Source organism: Nicotiana tabacum, chromosome 7 (genome assembly GCF_000715075.1).
Source record: "Nicotiana tabacum cultivar K326 chromosome 7, ASM71507v2, whole genome shotgun sequence".
In the NCBI taxonomy this organism is placed as follows: domain Eukaryota; kingdom Viridiplantae; phylum Streptophyta; class Magnoliopsida; order Solanales; family Solanaceae; genus Nicotiana; species Nicotiana tabacum.
The window spans coordinates 102,811,879-102,830,888 of NC_134086.1; the positions used below are offsets into that span (position 1 = coordinate 102,811,879).

General features: G+C 36.6%; 1 non-coding gene across 1 annotated transcript; it reads left to right on the forward strand.

Annotated features, from left to right (window-relative positions):
• Window positions 1-13,586: 13,586 nt before the first annotated feature.
• On the forward strand, window positions 13,587-13,693 carry LOC142162470 (small nucleolar RNA R71). Its single transcript, XR_012693734.1, has one exon. It is a non-coding gene; the product is annotated as a small nucleolar RNA R71 (small nucleolar RNA).
• Window positions 13,694-19,010: the final 5,317 nt, after the last annotated feature.

The following is a 19,010-nucleotide window of genomic DNA, read 5'->3' on the forward strand; positions in this document are numbered from 1 at the left end:
ATCACAAAGAGATTAGGAAAAGTACATAACTGTAGTTATGAGAATAGAAAGATCGTAAAGGATCTAATTCTAGAGGCCCATGGGCTAGCGGATGTAAATATTTCCATTGGTTAAATATAAATTTTAATTTGACCAAAACAAAATTACGAACATACATATATGACTTTGATAACCATTTCAAAGTTCCAATTGGATGTACACTTCTTTTCTAATATTTAAATTATTATATATATGTAAAATTATATAATTATTTTCTCAAAAAAACATACTTTTATCGTTAAATATTTAAAGTGTAATCCATATTTTGATTACCTATAAGTTTAATATTTTTTGACGGTAAAAAATTATATCGTACTATGAATAATTGTAAAAAATAATATTTTAAACAATATGGGAGAAAAAGATAAAAAAAAATGAAAAACTATATATACAACCTACTGCAGTCTATCATTAAAGAATTAAACATATAACTCTTAACTTTAATATTTTCTGACGGTAAACATATAACTCTTAACTGACCATATTTTGACTATCTGTAACTCTTAACTGACCATAACAATTTATACTACTATGAATAATTCTAAAAGTTTAGTTTTGTGAAAATAATAGAGAAAGGTAATGGAACAAATAAGAAACATAAATATACAACTCACTGAAAACAAGGTAAGATATTCTTAGTTTGGTCATCTATATTTATATGACTAAAATAATGTACAATTTTCTCAATATTCTTCTTAATTCTAACAAAATATAAAGATTTTTTCAACGTTAATTCTAACAAAATATAAAAGATGAATAAATTATTATTATAATCTTATTATTACTTTCTTTATAATAAAATTCCGCTAATTAATCGCACAAGACAGAAGATAATCACTTAACTTGGTGAATTGGAGGTAAAACGTAAATAAGACGTCTGAGGTAGGTGGACCGAAAGTTATTCTTTTATTAAGCTTGCCAAATCGATTAACTTCAACATTGTAAAAAACTTACCCTTATTTATATATTTATTTATTTTATATCTCAAAATAATATTTAATAATATTTACGTAATCTTTATGGATTGACGTGATACACACGTGCAACACACGTACATTAAAACTAGTTATAATAATGATGCAAATGAAGATATTATCCTTAATTTAAAATTCACTTTAATCGGCTATCTAAAAATTTAAATGATTCTTTGGTCGGATTTATTTCAGTATGACTTCACTTTTAGTTTATCGATATCTTTAGCCCCATAATTTAAATTTTTAATACCCTATATATACAAAAATTTTGTTCTTTGAATCATTAAATGTTAAATTAGTTGATTATTATTATTATAAAATATTGCATAAATTGTCTTAAAATTGTCAAGTAGTTTATTTTTCGACACCATACTTGACTTAACCTCAATGTAAACTACTCAAATTGCATTCCAATTCAAATTCGAGTATCATATTAGTTTGTTAGTAATAGTGATTTTTTAAAAATGACACATAATGTAAATTAAAAAAAATATTCTAAGATATCCTTATCTTATAATCTATGGATTTGAGTTGAAAAAACAAATATTTAAAATCGATGAGATTAACTTTCAAATTTTTTATACTCAACAAAGATAAAACATAAGAAGAAATTTGTTGTCATCTTTTATTTCTCGTTTTTAGATCTTTCTAACGTTTTTTTCAATATTTATTTTCTTTTATCTTATTTTTATGTCATTATTTCTTTTGTTACAAAAAATTAATTTATTTCACTATAAAAGAATGAGTTTTAATAAAAATTGTCTACCTATGAACTTTAATTATATTTTTAGTCTTTGGTTGAAATTATTTCATATTTTTCTTTTGGCTTTATCTAATCAGCCTAAATAGGTGCTCACCCGACCACTTAAATTAAAAAATTGAATGATGTATAATTTATATATAATCCATATATAATATGTGTATAATCGTGTGTTGTCGGTATATCATCTATTTATATTAGCTATAAAAAGTAAACAATAAATATGGCCGGATATTATGTAAATATTTCATAAGATTTCGTTTTTTTGAGTTTATCCATGATATACTTCTATTATAATAATTTTAAAACTCTTTACTAATGTTAAAAAATATCTTATCTTTTTATTATCTTTGAATTAAAAAAGTAAAGAGTTTTTTTGAAATAATTTGTTTACATTTTAAAAAAATATTTCACGTCATACCAATTTTTTATTTATATATACTCTTTGTTACACTTAAAAGTCGCTATAGAAACTATCAATTAGAAACCAGTTTATCTCTTATTGAGTTTGAAAAAAAAAAGCCTTTCACATAATCTAATGATTCAAAACTAATATTATTCAACAACAAAAAATATTATACCCTTGCAATATTGGCTTGCCTACAGCTAAATGAAGGGGTTTCAGCTTATACCCTTCAATTTTGTGAATGTGCTAAATTGCAATTAATGATAGCAATTGTATAGCCAAAGTTTTGTTATTTGTTTGATGTCCACTTATGCAAATTGACTCTTCAAACAAATAATATTCAAGAAGAAAAAAGAAACAATTTTTTTTTTTCTAATATTGACTAATTTTGTGATGTTTCTTTCTCCAGCATGTATGTTTAATTTATTAAATATGTACGTAAACTTTTATTTGGTTTTGTAAACTCTTTTTTGTTATTTAGATAAACATAGACGTGTACCCTATATATTATATTTATTTAAAAGAATTTCGTTTTAATCAAATGTAGCTACGATGTTTCAAAGATCTATACTTATTGGATTTTAAATGTGAAAGAGTTTTATAGTTATATAAAGTGGTTTTTTTTCTAGAGGCGAAGTAATATTTAAATAATTATAAAAAATAACAAAAGTACCTAATATGATTGCATATGATCATTAACTGAATTAAGTATGATAACATGATAAAAAAAATATTTTTAATTTAAATTCGAATTTTAGAACTTTATCTATAAATTCAAAATTATCTTTTAATTCAAATATATATATATATGCATACTTTTATTTTAATAAAATAGTCAAATATAGAATAAAGTTAACATATACTATTAACATTTATTAGCTTGCCACTTGGCTTAATCATAATGTCAATTATATATGGCAACTTTCTTGCTTTAATATATATATATATATATATATATATATATATATATATATATATATATATATATATATATATATATATATATATATATATATATATATATATATATATAAAAACACGAAAACCTTTAGCAAAATATCGTTCATCTTTTTTTATCCTTTAAAATTAGTTTTCACGTTGGACAAAATAGTAATTTAAGTTATTTTTCTAAATTGTAGGAATACTCATTTAATTATTTCGATATATTTAGAAATACTCTCTTAGTCATTTCCCTAATACTTCATATAAACTCTATCTAGGTTTAGGGTATTAAATCCAAGCACTTCACGAGTATTCTTTTTATATGAGGTTTATGAGTATTTTTTTTTGTTACAAAGATTTAGGTTTAGTTATCCTAATTTACTCTTTTGCTCCAGTCTTAGGAGTTCTTTTTAAAAGTTTACGGGTATTTTGTTAAACATGATTATTTAATTATTTCTCTTGTATTTAGAATTTTGATAGCAACTAAATTTTTTGTTATTAAATCATGCTTGGGAGCAAGAACAAATATCTAGCGATCACAAAAGTAGTAATCTCAAAAGTTAATTGATCACGCCCAATTATGCCTTATAAAAGGACAATGCGGACGTTACAAATATAACCTGAGTATTTATGCCCAGAGTCGAATCCACAGAGAATTAACCTATCAATTACTTTTGTTGGACTTACTAAATTCTTTAGAATCAACTTCCCCAAATGTTGTGAATAACAGTTGATGGTATATTTAATAACTAAGATTGAAAATCAATAAACAGTTATAAACTAAATATGCTTAAGTTGTGAACAATAATGAGAAGGTTCTAAGGTAGTGATTTCCCCTATTGATGGAATCCCTTCTGTTTATGTTTCATATAGATTTACCAATACATCTCTATCAACCATAATCACTCTTTTTACCGTGAATCTCTCCCGAGTAATCACGATAATTTACTAGGTGCACTCTCCCGAGATACGCTAGCTGGCTTTGTTTCTTATAGTTCACTTTAGATTGCACCCAAGACTTTGTTATCCCTAATCCCGCCTTTAAACCCGCAGTTATAGATCCCTCTTATACTTTGGGAGTGGTGTTGTTCAACAATCACCTAAATATGCACTCTCTCCCGAGTTATGCATACTAAATAGGCACAACTAATTGAGGATCCTGTCAATTAACTACAACAAACACGTAGTTGAACAAATAGAGATTAAACTAGCAAACTATATTAACATAATCAAGAAATTCATCCTTCAATAGGTTCCATCAAAACCCTAGACAAAGGATTTAGCTACTCATGACAATGGGTAAATAAACTATGAAAATATTCATGATCAAAATTGCAAGAAAAATAAAGAGAAGAAGAAAATATGATGTTTTGAGTGATCTCTAACACTTGTTTCTCTTGCCAAAGTACTTTCTAAAACATTACATGCCTCCTTTGGACGAGTTCTATTGTTTAATATAGGGTTTGGGCTAAAATTTCCGTGTTTTGCACTTCAGTCCCTCAATTTTCCGCTTCCTATCGCGGTCCTACCGCGGTCATTCCAGGACCGCGGCCAACTAGCCTCTCAGAATCCGCAACAGCCTTCTGTCGCGGTCTGACCGCGGTTACGCCGGGACCGCGACAGTCCATCTCTAGTTCTGGTTTTGCTGCCTTCGCGTGGTGCACTTAGCGGATATTGTAAGATTGGCCTCTTTTTCTTAGTAATTGATCCCAAAATACTCCATAGACTTCTTTTATTGTATATCTGCAAAGCATGAAAAGCACTAATCAGAGCATTTTGTTATCACTTTTTACCATAAAAACTATACAAGAAGGTGGTTCTTTAGGGCCTAATTATAGTCCAATTCACCTATTATCAACACCCCACACTTAAATCTTTGCTCGTCCTCGAGCAAGTTGAACCACACTTCTAGGCCTAATCGTTCGATGCATTACCCAGTTTATGTCACACCCGCCATTATGAAAGAACAACCTAAGCAGTGCAACAACCACACCTCAGATGAAGACTCTAATGCCATGCCACACTCGTGCTTACTCTAGTTACTCTAAACAGAGGTGAACACTTGCTTTTTCTTCCTGAGTCACATGCCCCTCACATCATATTTCTGAGAGAAGTTCCACACACATAAAATCAAGCAACAAGGAACTATAGATAGAACGAATCCACTCACTCTCAGCAAAGAACATTCACATGCCACACAGATACACCATAAGATTGCCCTTAGTGTAATACTCTACTAATCAAGTTATTCAGTCCAAGATCAAGAGGTCTTTATTTGGTTATAATGTAGGCTAAGGGACGGGTAAGATATATTTGGATATAGTGACTAACCTCTCTAAGCACTTTTAATACAATCGTTCCCTTTATTCCAATTTCCATGTTCAACCCAATCATTCTTCCACACTTGTTTCATAGGCTACCCCCACTTTTCTTTAGGTGCAACTGGCCTCTCTTTTTTTTAACAGCTATTGCACCATTCAAGTATTTTCCTGAGTTTCTTTTTCCTACTTCATTACTACCCCACACTTTGACTTTTATATGCTCTTAAACGATTCAAGTGCTTCTAGGAGGTACAGGTTCAAACAGTCAAACTATTCAAACACAGGGATGTAGGTTGTTGTAAGGTTATCAAAGAACAGGCTTCAGGCTCGAAGGGGTTAACTATGGCAATATGTACAGGTGGATTCATAAGTATACATGTTACACAAGGAAATGCCTCAATCATCTCTAAGACCAAACAACTTCTATTTCGCATTACAGACATACATGGCAAGTTCTAGGTATCGTATGCAAGCACATAATACAAGTATTATCTCACACACACTTGGCATGTAACTCATTCCGAATTAGTTTGTCAACACACTCACATGAGCGTTCAAGAAAGACAAGGTGTGCAGAATTAAGGCATAAATACGAGTCTACAAACGAGCCTAGACGTCGCACCCTCAAGTTCGTTTTAGTTATTTGCAGGTGTGTACATTACGGGTTGCATTCTTGCCTTCACCTATCTTGATCCAATAGAGTCCTAAGGGTCCTAAAAATATTAAAGAAAAATCTACCTGACCCGGTTCAAGAAAAACCCTTGGAAAAGAACCGTGGTCAAAAGAAAAACCAAGGAGGAATTACTACACTACCTAAAAAGAAAAATAAAATAAAAAAAAATCTAAATGGACTACTTCCCTCAAGAGTACTGTCCAAGTGGTCCGTCCTCAGGAAGAGTCTCCTACATTTATTTATTTTACAACCAATGTATATGTACACTAACAATACACCACTAAAGCAAGTCTCTCACCCCACACAAAAAGAATATGGCATGTCCCCATGTCATTACACAAATATAGTGCAGAAGGGTAAGAAGACTTCCCTGAGCATCACTCGGAGTCGGAGACGGTGCTGGGATCCACATGACAAGCCTTCCCCAAAGCACGGAACCAAGCCATCATCCGGCTCTCAGACCTAGCATGCCGCTGAGACATGACATCCATACGTACATGCAGGCCATCCACCGAGGAGTGAAGATCTGCCACCTCTTCCTCCAAAGAATGCAACATGGGTCGGCTGGACTGTGATCTAGAGAACCCTTCCCCAGTATGGGGTTGCCTAGAGGATCCGGCTCCATCATAGGATCTCCTGGATGGTGCCATGGGTGCTGGGGCGTCATCCTCATCATCAAACTCAATGGTTGTGGGTGCATCTCTGCCCACTGTGATCTTTGAAGCTCTGAATACCGTTTTTGCGGGCAAAGCTCCATCTGTAGGATTGGTGGGGACACCATCCAGCAGACACAACTTCGTCACAAGTGAGGGGAAGTAAAACCCCTTAGATAGCAGAGGTGACCGAAGGATCATTTCATCTCCAATAATTCTCGCCACATCAAAGTCTTTCTTGGTGATGAAGCACCACACCAATAGAGCCCGTAGGTGGTTCACATCTGTCGTGTTGCCCGTGGGCAATAACCGGCTGCAAATAATGGTGAACCAGCACTTAGCCTCATGTGTGAACGACTTGGAGTGAAGGGTAATGTTTTCCTGTAGCCAGATTGGTCGACCCCCTGCGCAGATTGTCACAATCATAGTGTCCTAAGTGACCCCTTGGGCGTCGTGGTAATGATCAATGTCACCAATGAACTGGGGCAGCTGCAAGACCTGGCGAATCTTTAGAATTGAGGCATCCACCACCCTGCCCCGCACAATCACAGACCGACACAAATTTTCTGGGCAGTTCGCGTAGAACTCCCGGACTATCATCGGGTCTGCCGTCTCAGGTTCACCAAACAAGAATTCCATCCCCCTCCGTCTGATTTCCTCATACATGTCTGCCTTTTCCATACTGAGGGTAGCCCTGTCAACAGGAATCTCAGGGATAAAGCTTTTGGTGGCCTTAGCATGAAACGCGTCCTCGGCCTCTTGTGACTGGAACCTGGTGGCATTATATGTTGGCATTTGGGAAGTGCTTGCCGAGCTCTTTCGCTTTTTTCGGGCCATATTACCTGCAGACAATTTAGGGTAACAATCAAATGCATCCTAACATGTGCTAGTCAGATGGGTACTCAGACTTCGCCACCCGATGGCACCAAACAATTTCCTTTTGTCAAACAATGGCAGTATACCCAATTAGTAAGGTGCCCAAAGTTGACAGCCTCCACTATTGCCCTCACACCACTATTAATGCTACAATTCGCCATATAATACCCCACACAATCTCCCACAAGTGAATTATGTCAAATGCTACCATCACCATAAACTAAGAAGGGCACAAAGTGCTCCAAAATTTTACAACATACCCCCAATTTTCGGCCATTTAGACCCCTCACCAAGCTTCACCCTAAAAAATTTGTTTAGGCCTCCAAACTTTATAAAAATCACCCCCAAGTTAAGCACAATGAAAACCCAACTATTTAAACATCAATCATGGCCAAAAGAAGCAAATAATGGATATAAGGAAAGAAAAGAAAGAAAGAAAAAAATAAAAAATAAAAAATTTACACTAAACACTACACTAAGTTATGTAAAAGAAAGAGAAAAGAATAGAGAAGCTTACCTTGAGAAAGAATGGAAGGGATAGGTTGTGGAGAGAGAGAGAGATGGAGAAGAAAGGAGGGGCAACTGGGAGATGGTGTGAAAGAGAGAAGAGAAGAGAGAATGGGATGGGGGATGCGGGAGGGTGAAGAGAAAAAGGGTTTGGGCGAATAGTGGGGGGTTAGGTTTATTAAAAGGGGGGAGAAAATAAAAAAAAAAAAAAAATCTGCACTTACCTGGCCCGCGTTGGTCTGCCGCGGTCCTACCGCGGTTACGCTGGGACCGCGGTAGACCCTTTTCAGAGAGTGTATTTGACCGTGGTCCTACCGCGGGTACGCTGGGACCGCAGTAGACCTCTTTTAGAGGAGGTCCTTGACCGCGGTCCGACCGCGGTTACGCTGGGACCGCGGTCTGGGTGTGTTTCTGCTACTACTTTTTTTTGAAGTTATGCATTACACTTACAACACATTCGTGGGTTGCCTCCCACGCAGCGCCTGATTTAACGTCGCGGCACGACGCAGATGAGCGCATTTAAGGCTCGCTCGACCTCTATGGTTCAGTCAGGTGTAGCTCAGACACTTCCTTTGGTTCGCTCATGCCCACATATAGTTTCAATCTCTGCCCATTGACTCTAAATGTACGAGAGTCTTTCTGTGTGGCAATCTCGACAGCACCTGAAGGGAAAACTTCGACCACTCTAAATGGTCCAGACCATCGCGACCTGAGTTTACCCAGAAATAGCCTTAATCGTGAGTTATAAAGCAACACCATATCTCCAGGATTGAAATTTCGCTCCATAATGTTCTTGTCGTGCAACCTCTTCATTCTTTCCTTGTACAACCTTGTGCTCTCAAAAGCAAGATGTCTGAACTCGTCGAGCTCATGCAATTCTGTGATCCTCGTTGTGCCCGCAGCCTCGATGTCTAGATTCAGCTGTTTCAGTGCCCACCACGCTCTTTGTTCAAGTTCCACTGGCAAATGGCAGGCCTTCCCGAACACCAACTTATATGGTGACATACCAATCGGTATTTTAAAAGCAGTTCTATAGGCCCAAAGTGCATCATCTAACTTTTTTGCCCAATCAGTTCTTGTGGCGTTCACAGTCTTGGTTAGCACACTCTTTATCACTCTGTTGGACATTTCAACCTGCCCACTAGTTTGTGGGTGATAAGGGGTAGCCACCTTGTGGCGTACATCATACTTTGCAAGCAACTTCTCGAAAGCTCTATTACAGAAGTGAGTGCCTCCGTCACTGATAATCGCTCTTGGTGTCCCAAATCTAGTGAATATGTTCTTCTTCAAAAACCCCACCACCACTCTTGCATCATTAGTGGGAAACGCTGCAGTTTCTACCCATTTGGACACGTAATCCACAACAACAAGTATGTACTTATTGCCATAGGAGCTAACGAAGGGACCCATGAAGTCAATCCCCCAGACATCAAACACTTCCACCTCTTGAATTGGGTTCATGGGCATCTCATGGTGATGGGAAATGTTCCCGGTCCGCTAACATTCATTGCAACCCTTCACCCATTGATGCGCATCTTTAAACACTGTTGGACAAAAGAATCTGGCCTCAAGCACTTTCGCAACTGTCTTGACCCCTCCAAAATGTCCTCTATAAGCCGATGCGTGACAAACTTGCAAAACAGACGATTGTTCTATCTCGGGGACACACCTCCGGATCATATTATCAACACAAATTCTAAACAGGTAAGGCTCATCCCAATAATACATGCGGCAGTCACGATAAATATTTTTCTTTTGTACAGATGAAAGGTCATAGGGAACTATACCGCAGGCCAGGTAATTTGCAAAATCTGCATACCATGGCGCTTTCTCAAGATTAGTAGCGAGCAGCTGCTCGTCTGGAAAGCTTTCCAGAATATCTTCAGCCTCAACTGCATTTTCAGCTCCCTCAAGTCGTGATAGATGATCAGCGACTTGGTTCTATGTGCCCTTACGGTCATGAATTTCAAGGTCGAATTCTTGCAGCAACAACACCCAATGAATCAGGCGCGGCTTAGACTCCTTCTTATCGATCAAGTACCTGAGAGCTGCATGATCAGTCTGTACAATTACCTTAGAACCAATCAAATATGATCTGAACTTGTCGAAGGCAAACACACAACCAACATCTCCTTCTCAGTCATAGTATAGTTCAGCTGAGCTCCACTCATCATTCTACTAGCATAGTAGATTGGATGTATCAGCTTGTCCTTCTGCTGTCCCAACACTGCCCCACTGCGTAGTCACTGGCATCACACATGAGTTCGAATGGTTGCTCCCAGTTAGGGGCAACAATGATAGGTGTTGTGACCAGTCTCTTTTTCAGCTCCTAGAATGCTACCCTGCAATTATCAGAAAACAAGAAAGGGTGATCTTTTTCTAACAACTTACAGAGAGGGTTGACAATTTTTGAGAAGTCTTTTATGAATCTCCGGTAGAAACCGGCATGCCCAAGGAAGCTTCTGATTGCTTTGACTGAAGTTGGAGGAGGTAGCTTTGCTATTACATCCACTTTAGCACGATCCACCTCAATTCTTTTGCTTGACACCCGGTTCCCCAAGACTATGCCTTCTTGTACCATAAAGTGGCACTTCTCCCAATTCAGAACCAGGTTAGTCTCAATACACCGTTTCAGCACATGCGTCAGATTTATCAGGCACTCATCAAATTAATTCCCCACCACTGAGAAGTCATCCATGAACACCTCCATTATATCCTCTACCATGTTAGTGAATATGACCATCATGCACTGTTGGAATGTGGCGGGTGCGTTGCATAGGCCAAAGGGCATCCTCCGAAAGGCATAAATGCCATAAAGGCAAGTGAAAGAGGTCTTCTCTCTGTCCTCCGGTGCAATGGAAATCTGGTTGTATTCTGAGTACCCGTCCAGAAAACAGAAGTGTGACCTCCCTGCCAGTCTGTCTAACTTCTGATCAATGAAGGGAAGTGGGAAGTGGTCTTTCCGGTTGGCTAGATTTAGCTTTCTATAATCCATGAAAATTCTCCAGCCCGTGACTGTTTTTGTAGAGATCAATTCATTGTTATCATTCTTAACTACTGTCATACCACCCTTTTTAGGTACACATTGAACTGGGCTAACCCAGCTGCCGTCAGAGACTGGGAAGATAATTCCCGCGTCTAACCACTTTATTACTTCCTTCTTCACCACTTCTTTCATGTTGGGGTTCAGCCTTCTTTGGTGTTCCCTGAAAGGTTTGTGTCCCTCTTCCAGTAGAATTTTGTGCATACAGTAAGCGGGGTTGATCCCCTTTATGTCTGCCATGGTCCACCCAATGGTAGTCTTGCACTCCTTAAGTACCTGCAAGAGTTGTTGTGCCTGCACATCTAACAAACTAGATGAGATAATAACAGGTAATGTGGAGTTAGGTCCAAGGAATTCATACCTGAGATGGTTGGGCAATGGCTTTAACTCCAGCTTTGGCGGTTCTTCGATAGATGGCTTAGCTGGAGGAGTCTTTCGATTTTCCAAGTGCAAGGGCTCAAATTCTAGAGTTCTATCCCAGAACCCTCTACCCTCTAATGCGAACACCCATTCCGCCAGTTCCTCTCCACTCACCTCATCCAAATTCATCAAACATGCAACAAGGGGGTCCTCAATGGTTAGCACCTCATCATCGGTCTCTACGATTACATCCACGACATCAATAAGAGAACAATTGGTGAATTCACTTGGGCGCCTCATAGATTTCTGCACATTGAATGTTATCTCCTCATCGTTCAATCTCATCTTGAGCTCCCCGGTTTCACAATCAATGAGAGCTCTCCCTGTGGCCAAGAATGGTCTTCCCAAAATTATGGGAATCTCTTCATCCACTCTGCAGTCTAAGATCACAAAATCTGCAGGGAACACAAATTTCCCTACCTGAACTAGCACATCATCCAGTATACCAAAGGGTCGTTTCACTGTCCTGTCAGCCAGCTGCAACAACATAGAGGTGGGTCTAGCTCTTCCAATTCCCAACCTCTTATAAATTGCCAGGGGCATAAGATTGATGTTGGCCCCTAGATCACACAGTGCTTTAGCAAAAGCAAAATTACCAATAGTGCATGGAATTGTAAATCTCCCTAGGTCAGACAGCTTTTCTGCAATTGGTCTAGTCACCACTGCACTACATGTCTGAGTAAGAGTAACTGTGGCCAAGTCTTGGAAATCAAACTTTCGGGACATCAAGTCCTTCATCATTTTTGCATACCCAGGCATCTCCTTCAAAGCTTCAATCAATGGTATGTTTACCTGGATTTGTTTCAGCATTTCGAAGAACTTCTTATATTGTTCCTTCTTTTGGTACTTAGCCAGCCTCTGAGGAAAAGGTGCAGGAGGTCTCTTCTTCCCAATCAACTGGGACTGATCCTTATCAGCTGCTACATCAACTACTGGTTCTTGGACTGTCTCAGCTTCTTTCTCGGTCGCATTCTGGATGCTATTTTCTTCCTGGGCAGGCTGGACTGGCACCTCCGTCAGTTTCGTTTACTCATCCAGCTCAATGGGCACTGGCATAAGTGTCTCAGCTTGTCTAGTTTCTCGAGCCCTCTCTTGCTCTACATCCAGATCTCTGCCATTACGTAGACTTACAGCCATCAGCTGTTTTGGGCCTTGATCTTTTGGATTTATCTGGGTATCTGCAGGTAGTGTCCCATGAGGACGATTGTTCAGAGACATAGAAATTTGGCCCACATACACTTCAATATTCTTGATTGCTGCATCATGTGCATCTACTCTCTCATTTATCTTTGCATTAGACCCAATAACCTGCTGCATCATTGCCTTAAGTCTAGCAAACCCATCTTCCTGCTTTCCACCATGCTGCTGCTGAGGAGGGCGATACACCTGCTGCTGATTCTGATTATTATATCCCTGTGGCCTTGGGTAAGGTGCCATATTGTTAGGGGGTCTCATACCTCCCATGTTTCCATTGTTGAACTGTGGATGAACTGGCTTGTATTGCTGATTTTGCTGGGCCCAATTCTGACCACCCTGTCTCTGGCCTCCATAATTAGACACATAATTTATGTCTTCAAGGTAGTGGTGATGATCATGTTCTGCATTCCATTGGTTACCGATTGGATGACTAATGCAAGATGCGCACAAGCCCCCATTGGTAGTATCTACGATGTGTACCTGCTGCTTCTGCCCTGACTCTTCCACCTTTTTGGTGAGTATACTCATCTGTGTCAATAAGGTGGCCATATTTTCAGCCATAGAGTTGGATGGATCTAAGGGCACTGAGTGAACCACTGGAGTGATAGGTGCATTCCTGGTTGTCCATCCCGAATTTTGTGCCATCTTGTCGAGCAGACTCTGGCCTTCTCTCCATGTTTTGCTAAAAAATGCTCCACCAGCTGAAGCATCAACAATGTTCTTCACGCTATCTGACAATCCCATGTAAAACTGCTGCCCCAACATCAGATCTGGAATACCATGGTGTGGGCATATAACCAGCATCCCTTTAAAGCGCTCCCATATTTCATGCAGTGTCTTCATTGGTCTCTGTTTAAAACTCAAAATTTCATCAATTTGTTGAGCAGTCTTATTGGGTGGGTGGAACTTGTTATGGAATTGCCTGACTAAATCATCCCAAGTTGTTATAGAATTTATGGGAAGTGAGTTTAGCCAAGTCTGGGCAGCTCCTGCCACTGAGAACGGAAACAATAACAGCTTGATTGCTTCAGGAGTTACGTTGGGATGCCTTTGGGTTTTGCAGATAGAGAGGAAGTTTTTCAAGTGCTGTTGAGGATCTTCTACTTGCGACCCCGAAAATAGTCCCTTGTTCTGCAACAAGTGCAGCAAGTTATTCGTAATTTGGAATGACTCAGCCTGTATCTGCGGAACTACAATGGTTGTGGACAGATTTTTAGTTGTGGGTTGTGCCCAGTCATAGAGTGCAGCCTCTGGCATTATTGGTACCGCTGGGTTTTCCTCGTGATCCCCCATGATGTTTCGACTTGTGCAGTTGTTTGTTGTTGTTTGTTTTTCCGATTAGCCCGATTCAAGGCCTTGAAAACTTTCTCGAGATCTGATAATGCTTCAAATACTTCACTAGATCTCGATGAGTTTCTAGGCATGCACTTCTTTCAATTGTAATTGATAACACCGTTAATTCCCCGGCAATGGCGCCAAAATTTAATCATGCCCAACTATGCCTTATAAAAGGACAATGCGGACGTTGCAAATATAACTTGAGTATTTATGCCCAGAGTCGAATCCACATAGAATTAACCTATCAATTACTTTCGTTGGACTCACTAAATTCTTTAGAATCAACTTCCCCAAACGTTGTGAATAACAGTTGATGGTATATTTAATAACTAAGATTGAAAATCAATAAACAGTTATAAACTAAATATGCTTAAGTTGTGAACAATAATGAGAAGGTTCTAAGGTAGTGATTTCCCCTATTGATGGAATCCCTTCTATTTATGTTTCATATAGATTTATCAACACATCTCTATCAACCATGAATACTCTTTTTATCGTGAATCTCTCCCGAGTAATCACGATAATTTACTAGGCGCACTCTCCCGAGATACGCTAGCTGGCTTTGTTTCTTATAGTTCACTTTAGATTGAGCCCAAGACTTCGTTATCCCTAATCCCGCCTTTAAACCCGCAGTTATAGATCCCTCTTATACTTTGGGAGTGGTGTTGTTCAACAATCACCTAAATATGCACTCTCTCCCGAGTTATGCATACTAAATAGGCACAGCTAATTGAGGATCCTGTCAATTAACTACAACAAACACGTAGTTGAACAAATAGAGATTAAACTGGCAAACTATATTAACATAATCAAGAAGTTCATCCTTCAATAGGTTCCATCAAAACCCTAGACAAAGGATTTAGCTACTCATGACAATGGGTAAATAAACTATGAAAATATTCATGATCAAAATTGCAAGAAAAATAAAGAGAAGAAGAAAATATGATGTTTTGGGTGATCTCTCACACTTGTTTCTCTTGCCAAAGTACTTTCTAAAACATTACATGCCTCCTTTGGACGAGTTCTATTGTTTAATATAGGGTTTTGGGCTAAAATTTCCGTGTTTTGCACTTCAGTCCCTCAATTTTCCGCTTCCTATCGCGGTCCTACCGCGGTCATGCCAGGACCGCGGCCAACTAACCTCTCAGAATCTGCAATAGCCTTCTGTCGCGGTCCGACCGCGGTTACACCGGGACCGCGGCAGTCCATCTCCAGTTCTGTTTTTGCTGCCTTCGCGTGGTGCACTTAGCGGATATTGTAAGATTGACCTCTTTTTCTCCGTAATTGATCCCAAAAGTACTCCATAGACTTCTTTTATTGTATATAGCCTGCAAAGCATGAAAAGCACTAATCAGAGCATTTTGTTATCACTTTTTACCATAAAAACTATACAAGAAGGTGGTTCTTTAGGGCCTAATTATAGTCCAATTCACCTATTATCATTTAGTGTTGAAGTTTTTATAAATGAACTAAATAACTTCAGCATCTTCTACTGAAGTTTTTGAAAAAGCTTTATGACGAAACTAATGAATCCAGGACAAAAAAATTTCAGCTTATTTAGTGCAATTGATATGTCAGAGTGATTTTTTTATTATTCTGAATATGGAATTCTTACCGAAAAGAATTATAATTACAGTTAGATATTAAAACTTGGGAGAGCTAATATTAAGATTTGAATAAACAAAAATATTAAGAATAAATAATTAAGTCCTTAAATTAATTAACCAAAAAAATCTTTGATTTAACTAATTTCTGAAAAATCCAAGTCATTCTTTTCGAAGTTCCTCATATAAATATGTTATAATGTAGTATTAAGAGTCAAATTGTTAAAATACAAACGACAAACAATAAGCATAATGCTTTAAAAGATAAAATATATTCTAAGTGAGTTGCCATTACGGGCCATCCTTGTACATAGTGGTTGGGGAGTTCTCTCTAACTTACTAGGTCAAGAGTTCAAGGCTGAGTAAAAGTGTCAACAAACAACAACAAATGAGGTATTCTAAAATACCCTTTTTTTGTCATTAGTCTTTTTTTCTTTGGTGTATTCATTTAAACAAATGACAACTTCTTATATTTTTCTGTGTACTAAGTTACTTATTGTAAAATATTAATTTAATGTAGGTATTTTAAACTTAGCATTTGATAACTTGATTTACATGTTCTTCCTGTACTTTATTGATTAAGGTTAGGCACACGTGCAAAAAAACGTACACTAAAGCTAGTATATATTAAAAACATGAATACCCTTAGCGAAATATCGCGAGCCCTTTTTATCTTTTTAATATAGAGTTCACACTGGACAAAATAGTCATTTAATTATTTTTCTAATATTTATGCTTTTTAAATTAATTTAAATTTTGATTATTAAATTTTTTCTTATTTGAGTTAGGTAAAAACTCCTAATACTTAGAAATCTAATATCGAGTAAGATTTTACTTATATATAAATATAAATTCTTTTCTTATTTGAATTAATCTCTTTTTGTAAGAATTATTACTTAAGTTTTTTAAAACTTCCAAAACAACAATCATTTTTAGGGCTGGGCATATATCGGATATAACCGATAGCCCGAACCGAAAAAAGCTTATTGGAGTATCGATATCGGGATATTGGGTAAACGGTTCGGTAACAGTTTAATATTTTTTCACTATTGGGTTATCGGTTCGGCCTCGGTTTGCCCAATTTCTTAACGGGTAAACCTATAACCCAATAAGAATTAGTACTATTTCAGTTGTGTTTGGACAACTGTTGCATTACTAATACTCTTGTTGCTCTTGCTACAATTAGACTTTGAAGAAAGACATTGATCTCTTGATTATGGTTTGGCAGGAAACCAAAAAATTATTATTTATGTTCCTTTTAACTTCTATTTCCAGCGAATTAGAGATGAAATGCTTGTGGAGATGTAGTATCAATTTTTGAGATTGCACGGGTCTTGAATTTGTCAAAATGAAGCATGCTTCAAATATTAGTTGTGGCCAGAACGCAGAAATGGGTAGTATACTATATGTGAATTCTTCTCTTTTTTACTTTACTCCAGTGAATTGTCTTTTTTTTTTGCTTAACTCTTGATTGAGTTATCTCATCGGGTAAACCGATAATCGAACCAATAATGGCCAATAACCGATAAGCGATATCTTATCGGTTCGGTTATCGGTTTATCATATTTATAAACCGATAACTGATATGCAAAACCGATAATATTCACAATCGAATCGAACCGAACCGACCGATGCCCACCCCTACTCTAGAAATCTTTCGTCACACAATACGAATTGTTATCCAAGTTTTGAAAAATATCTTTTTTGGAGAAGGAAGAATGTGTGTGCTTGTTGTTTGTAACAAATTTATGCAGAGAAAAATAAAATTACAGTCACAAAAAACAATAAAAAAAAGATTTTATTGATAAACATTAAAGGTTACAACTCAGTTTATCCTTTGATTCTTTCCTCCGATTTACTCTACGTGATTCGAGGGCCTTAGCGACATATTTCTCGAACGCAAGACTTTAAGCAAGACATATTTGACATATCTTTGATCTCTTAATAAATATTCTAAGAGTTTCATGGAATTTCAGAGATCTCATATTTTGATCTCTTTATGCATATTCTGAGAGTTTATGGAATTGCTTAGACCCTCTTTGAAAGACATATGTAGCCTTATTTATAGGCATGAATTTGGGTTTTAGTGGAGTAGCCACCAAGTAACCCTAATAGACTCCTAATATTTCAAGAGTTATCTTGAATTTAGGATTTATCTTGATCTGTTAAAATTTCAGTGTCTACAAATATTTGTTTTTTGGAAAAGGGAATGTGTGTGTCTGTTAAAGAAATAAAAATATACTATAATAATTGTTCTATTTACTTAAACAACGTAGTAGGTGGCTTTAAACATTTCAAAAATGTTATGAATTTTTGAAAACAATGGCAACTCCGTTATTTTGGCTACACCTTTTTAGTTAAGCAAGAAAATAATAAAGCTCTAGACAATTTTTCTTTTATGGATTTGAGCCAAAATTAAAATACACAATTAAAATAAATAATCATTTGCATCTAACAAAAAATAATAAAAATAATACACAATTAGTATTTTATTATCTTAGGTAAAATTATTTTTATTTATGGTGAAACTCCTGCTAAGTTTTTAAAAATTTAGCCCCCAAAAAATAAAATATACAATTGGATCAAATAGTCACTGTATTTTAAAAAGAAATTAAAATACAAAGTTAGATGAGTATGCATTGTATATTAAGATGAAGCAAGAAGAAATGCACAATTATATTCTAACAAATAAACAATTATATTAGATTGAAAAATATTACATCTGAAAGTTAATTTTTAAATTTTTCTTCACATGCCTAAAGGAGAGTGTATATATCCATGCACTTTACCACGTCAATGTCCAGGAGTAACAACTATCAAATGGCCAACTTTGGAGGTAACTAAGAATATAATTTGTTTAAGGGTGTAACTAATTTTGTGCAAAGCATAGGATTTTTTTTAACATAAGCTCCATATTTTTCGCTCAAAGATTAATATAGTTCTTTTAGAATCCTTTAACAGTAAGTAATTCCATTATAATTTTACTCTTACTTCCATAAAAGAAAATGCTCGTATGCATATGGTTATGTGCTTGAATGGAGAAAGAAAACTCACTCCAAAACGAAGAAAGAGTAGATTAATCAAAATATAGTGATTGAATAATACCTTTTGCAATTGTATTTAGTCTTTTCTAATATGTTGGAAATAATTCATATGACATTTCTTATTGATCACAGAAATAGAATAGTTGTATTTTTGTCGAGTTTCTTCTTTCATTTAGAGTTAGCTATTGGGATCAATAATGTTTAGAAACTTAC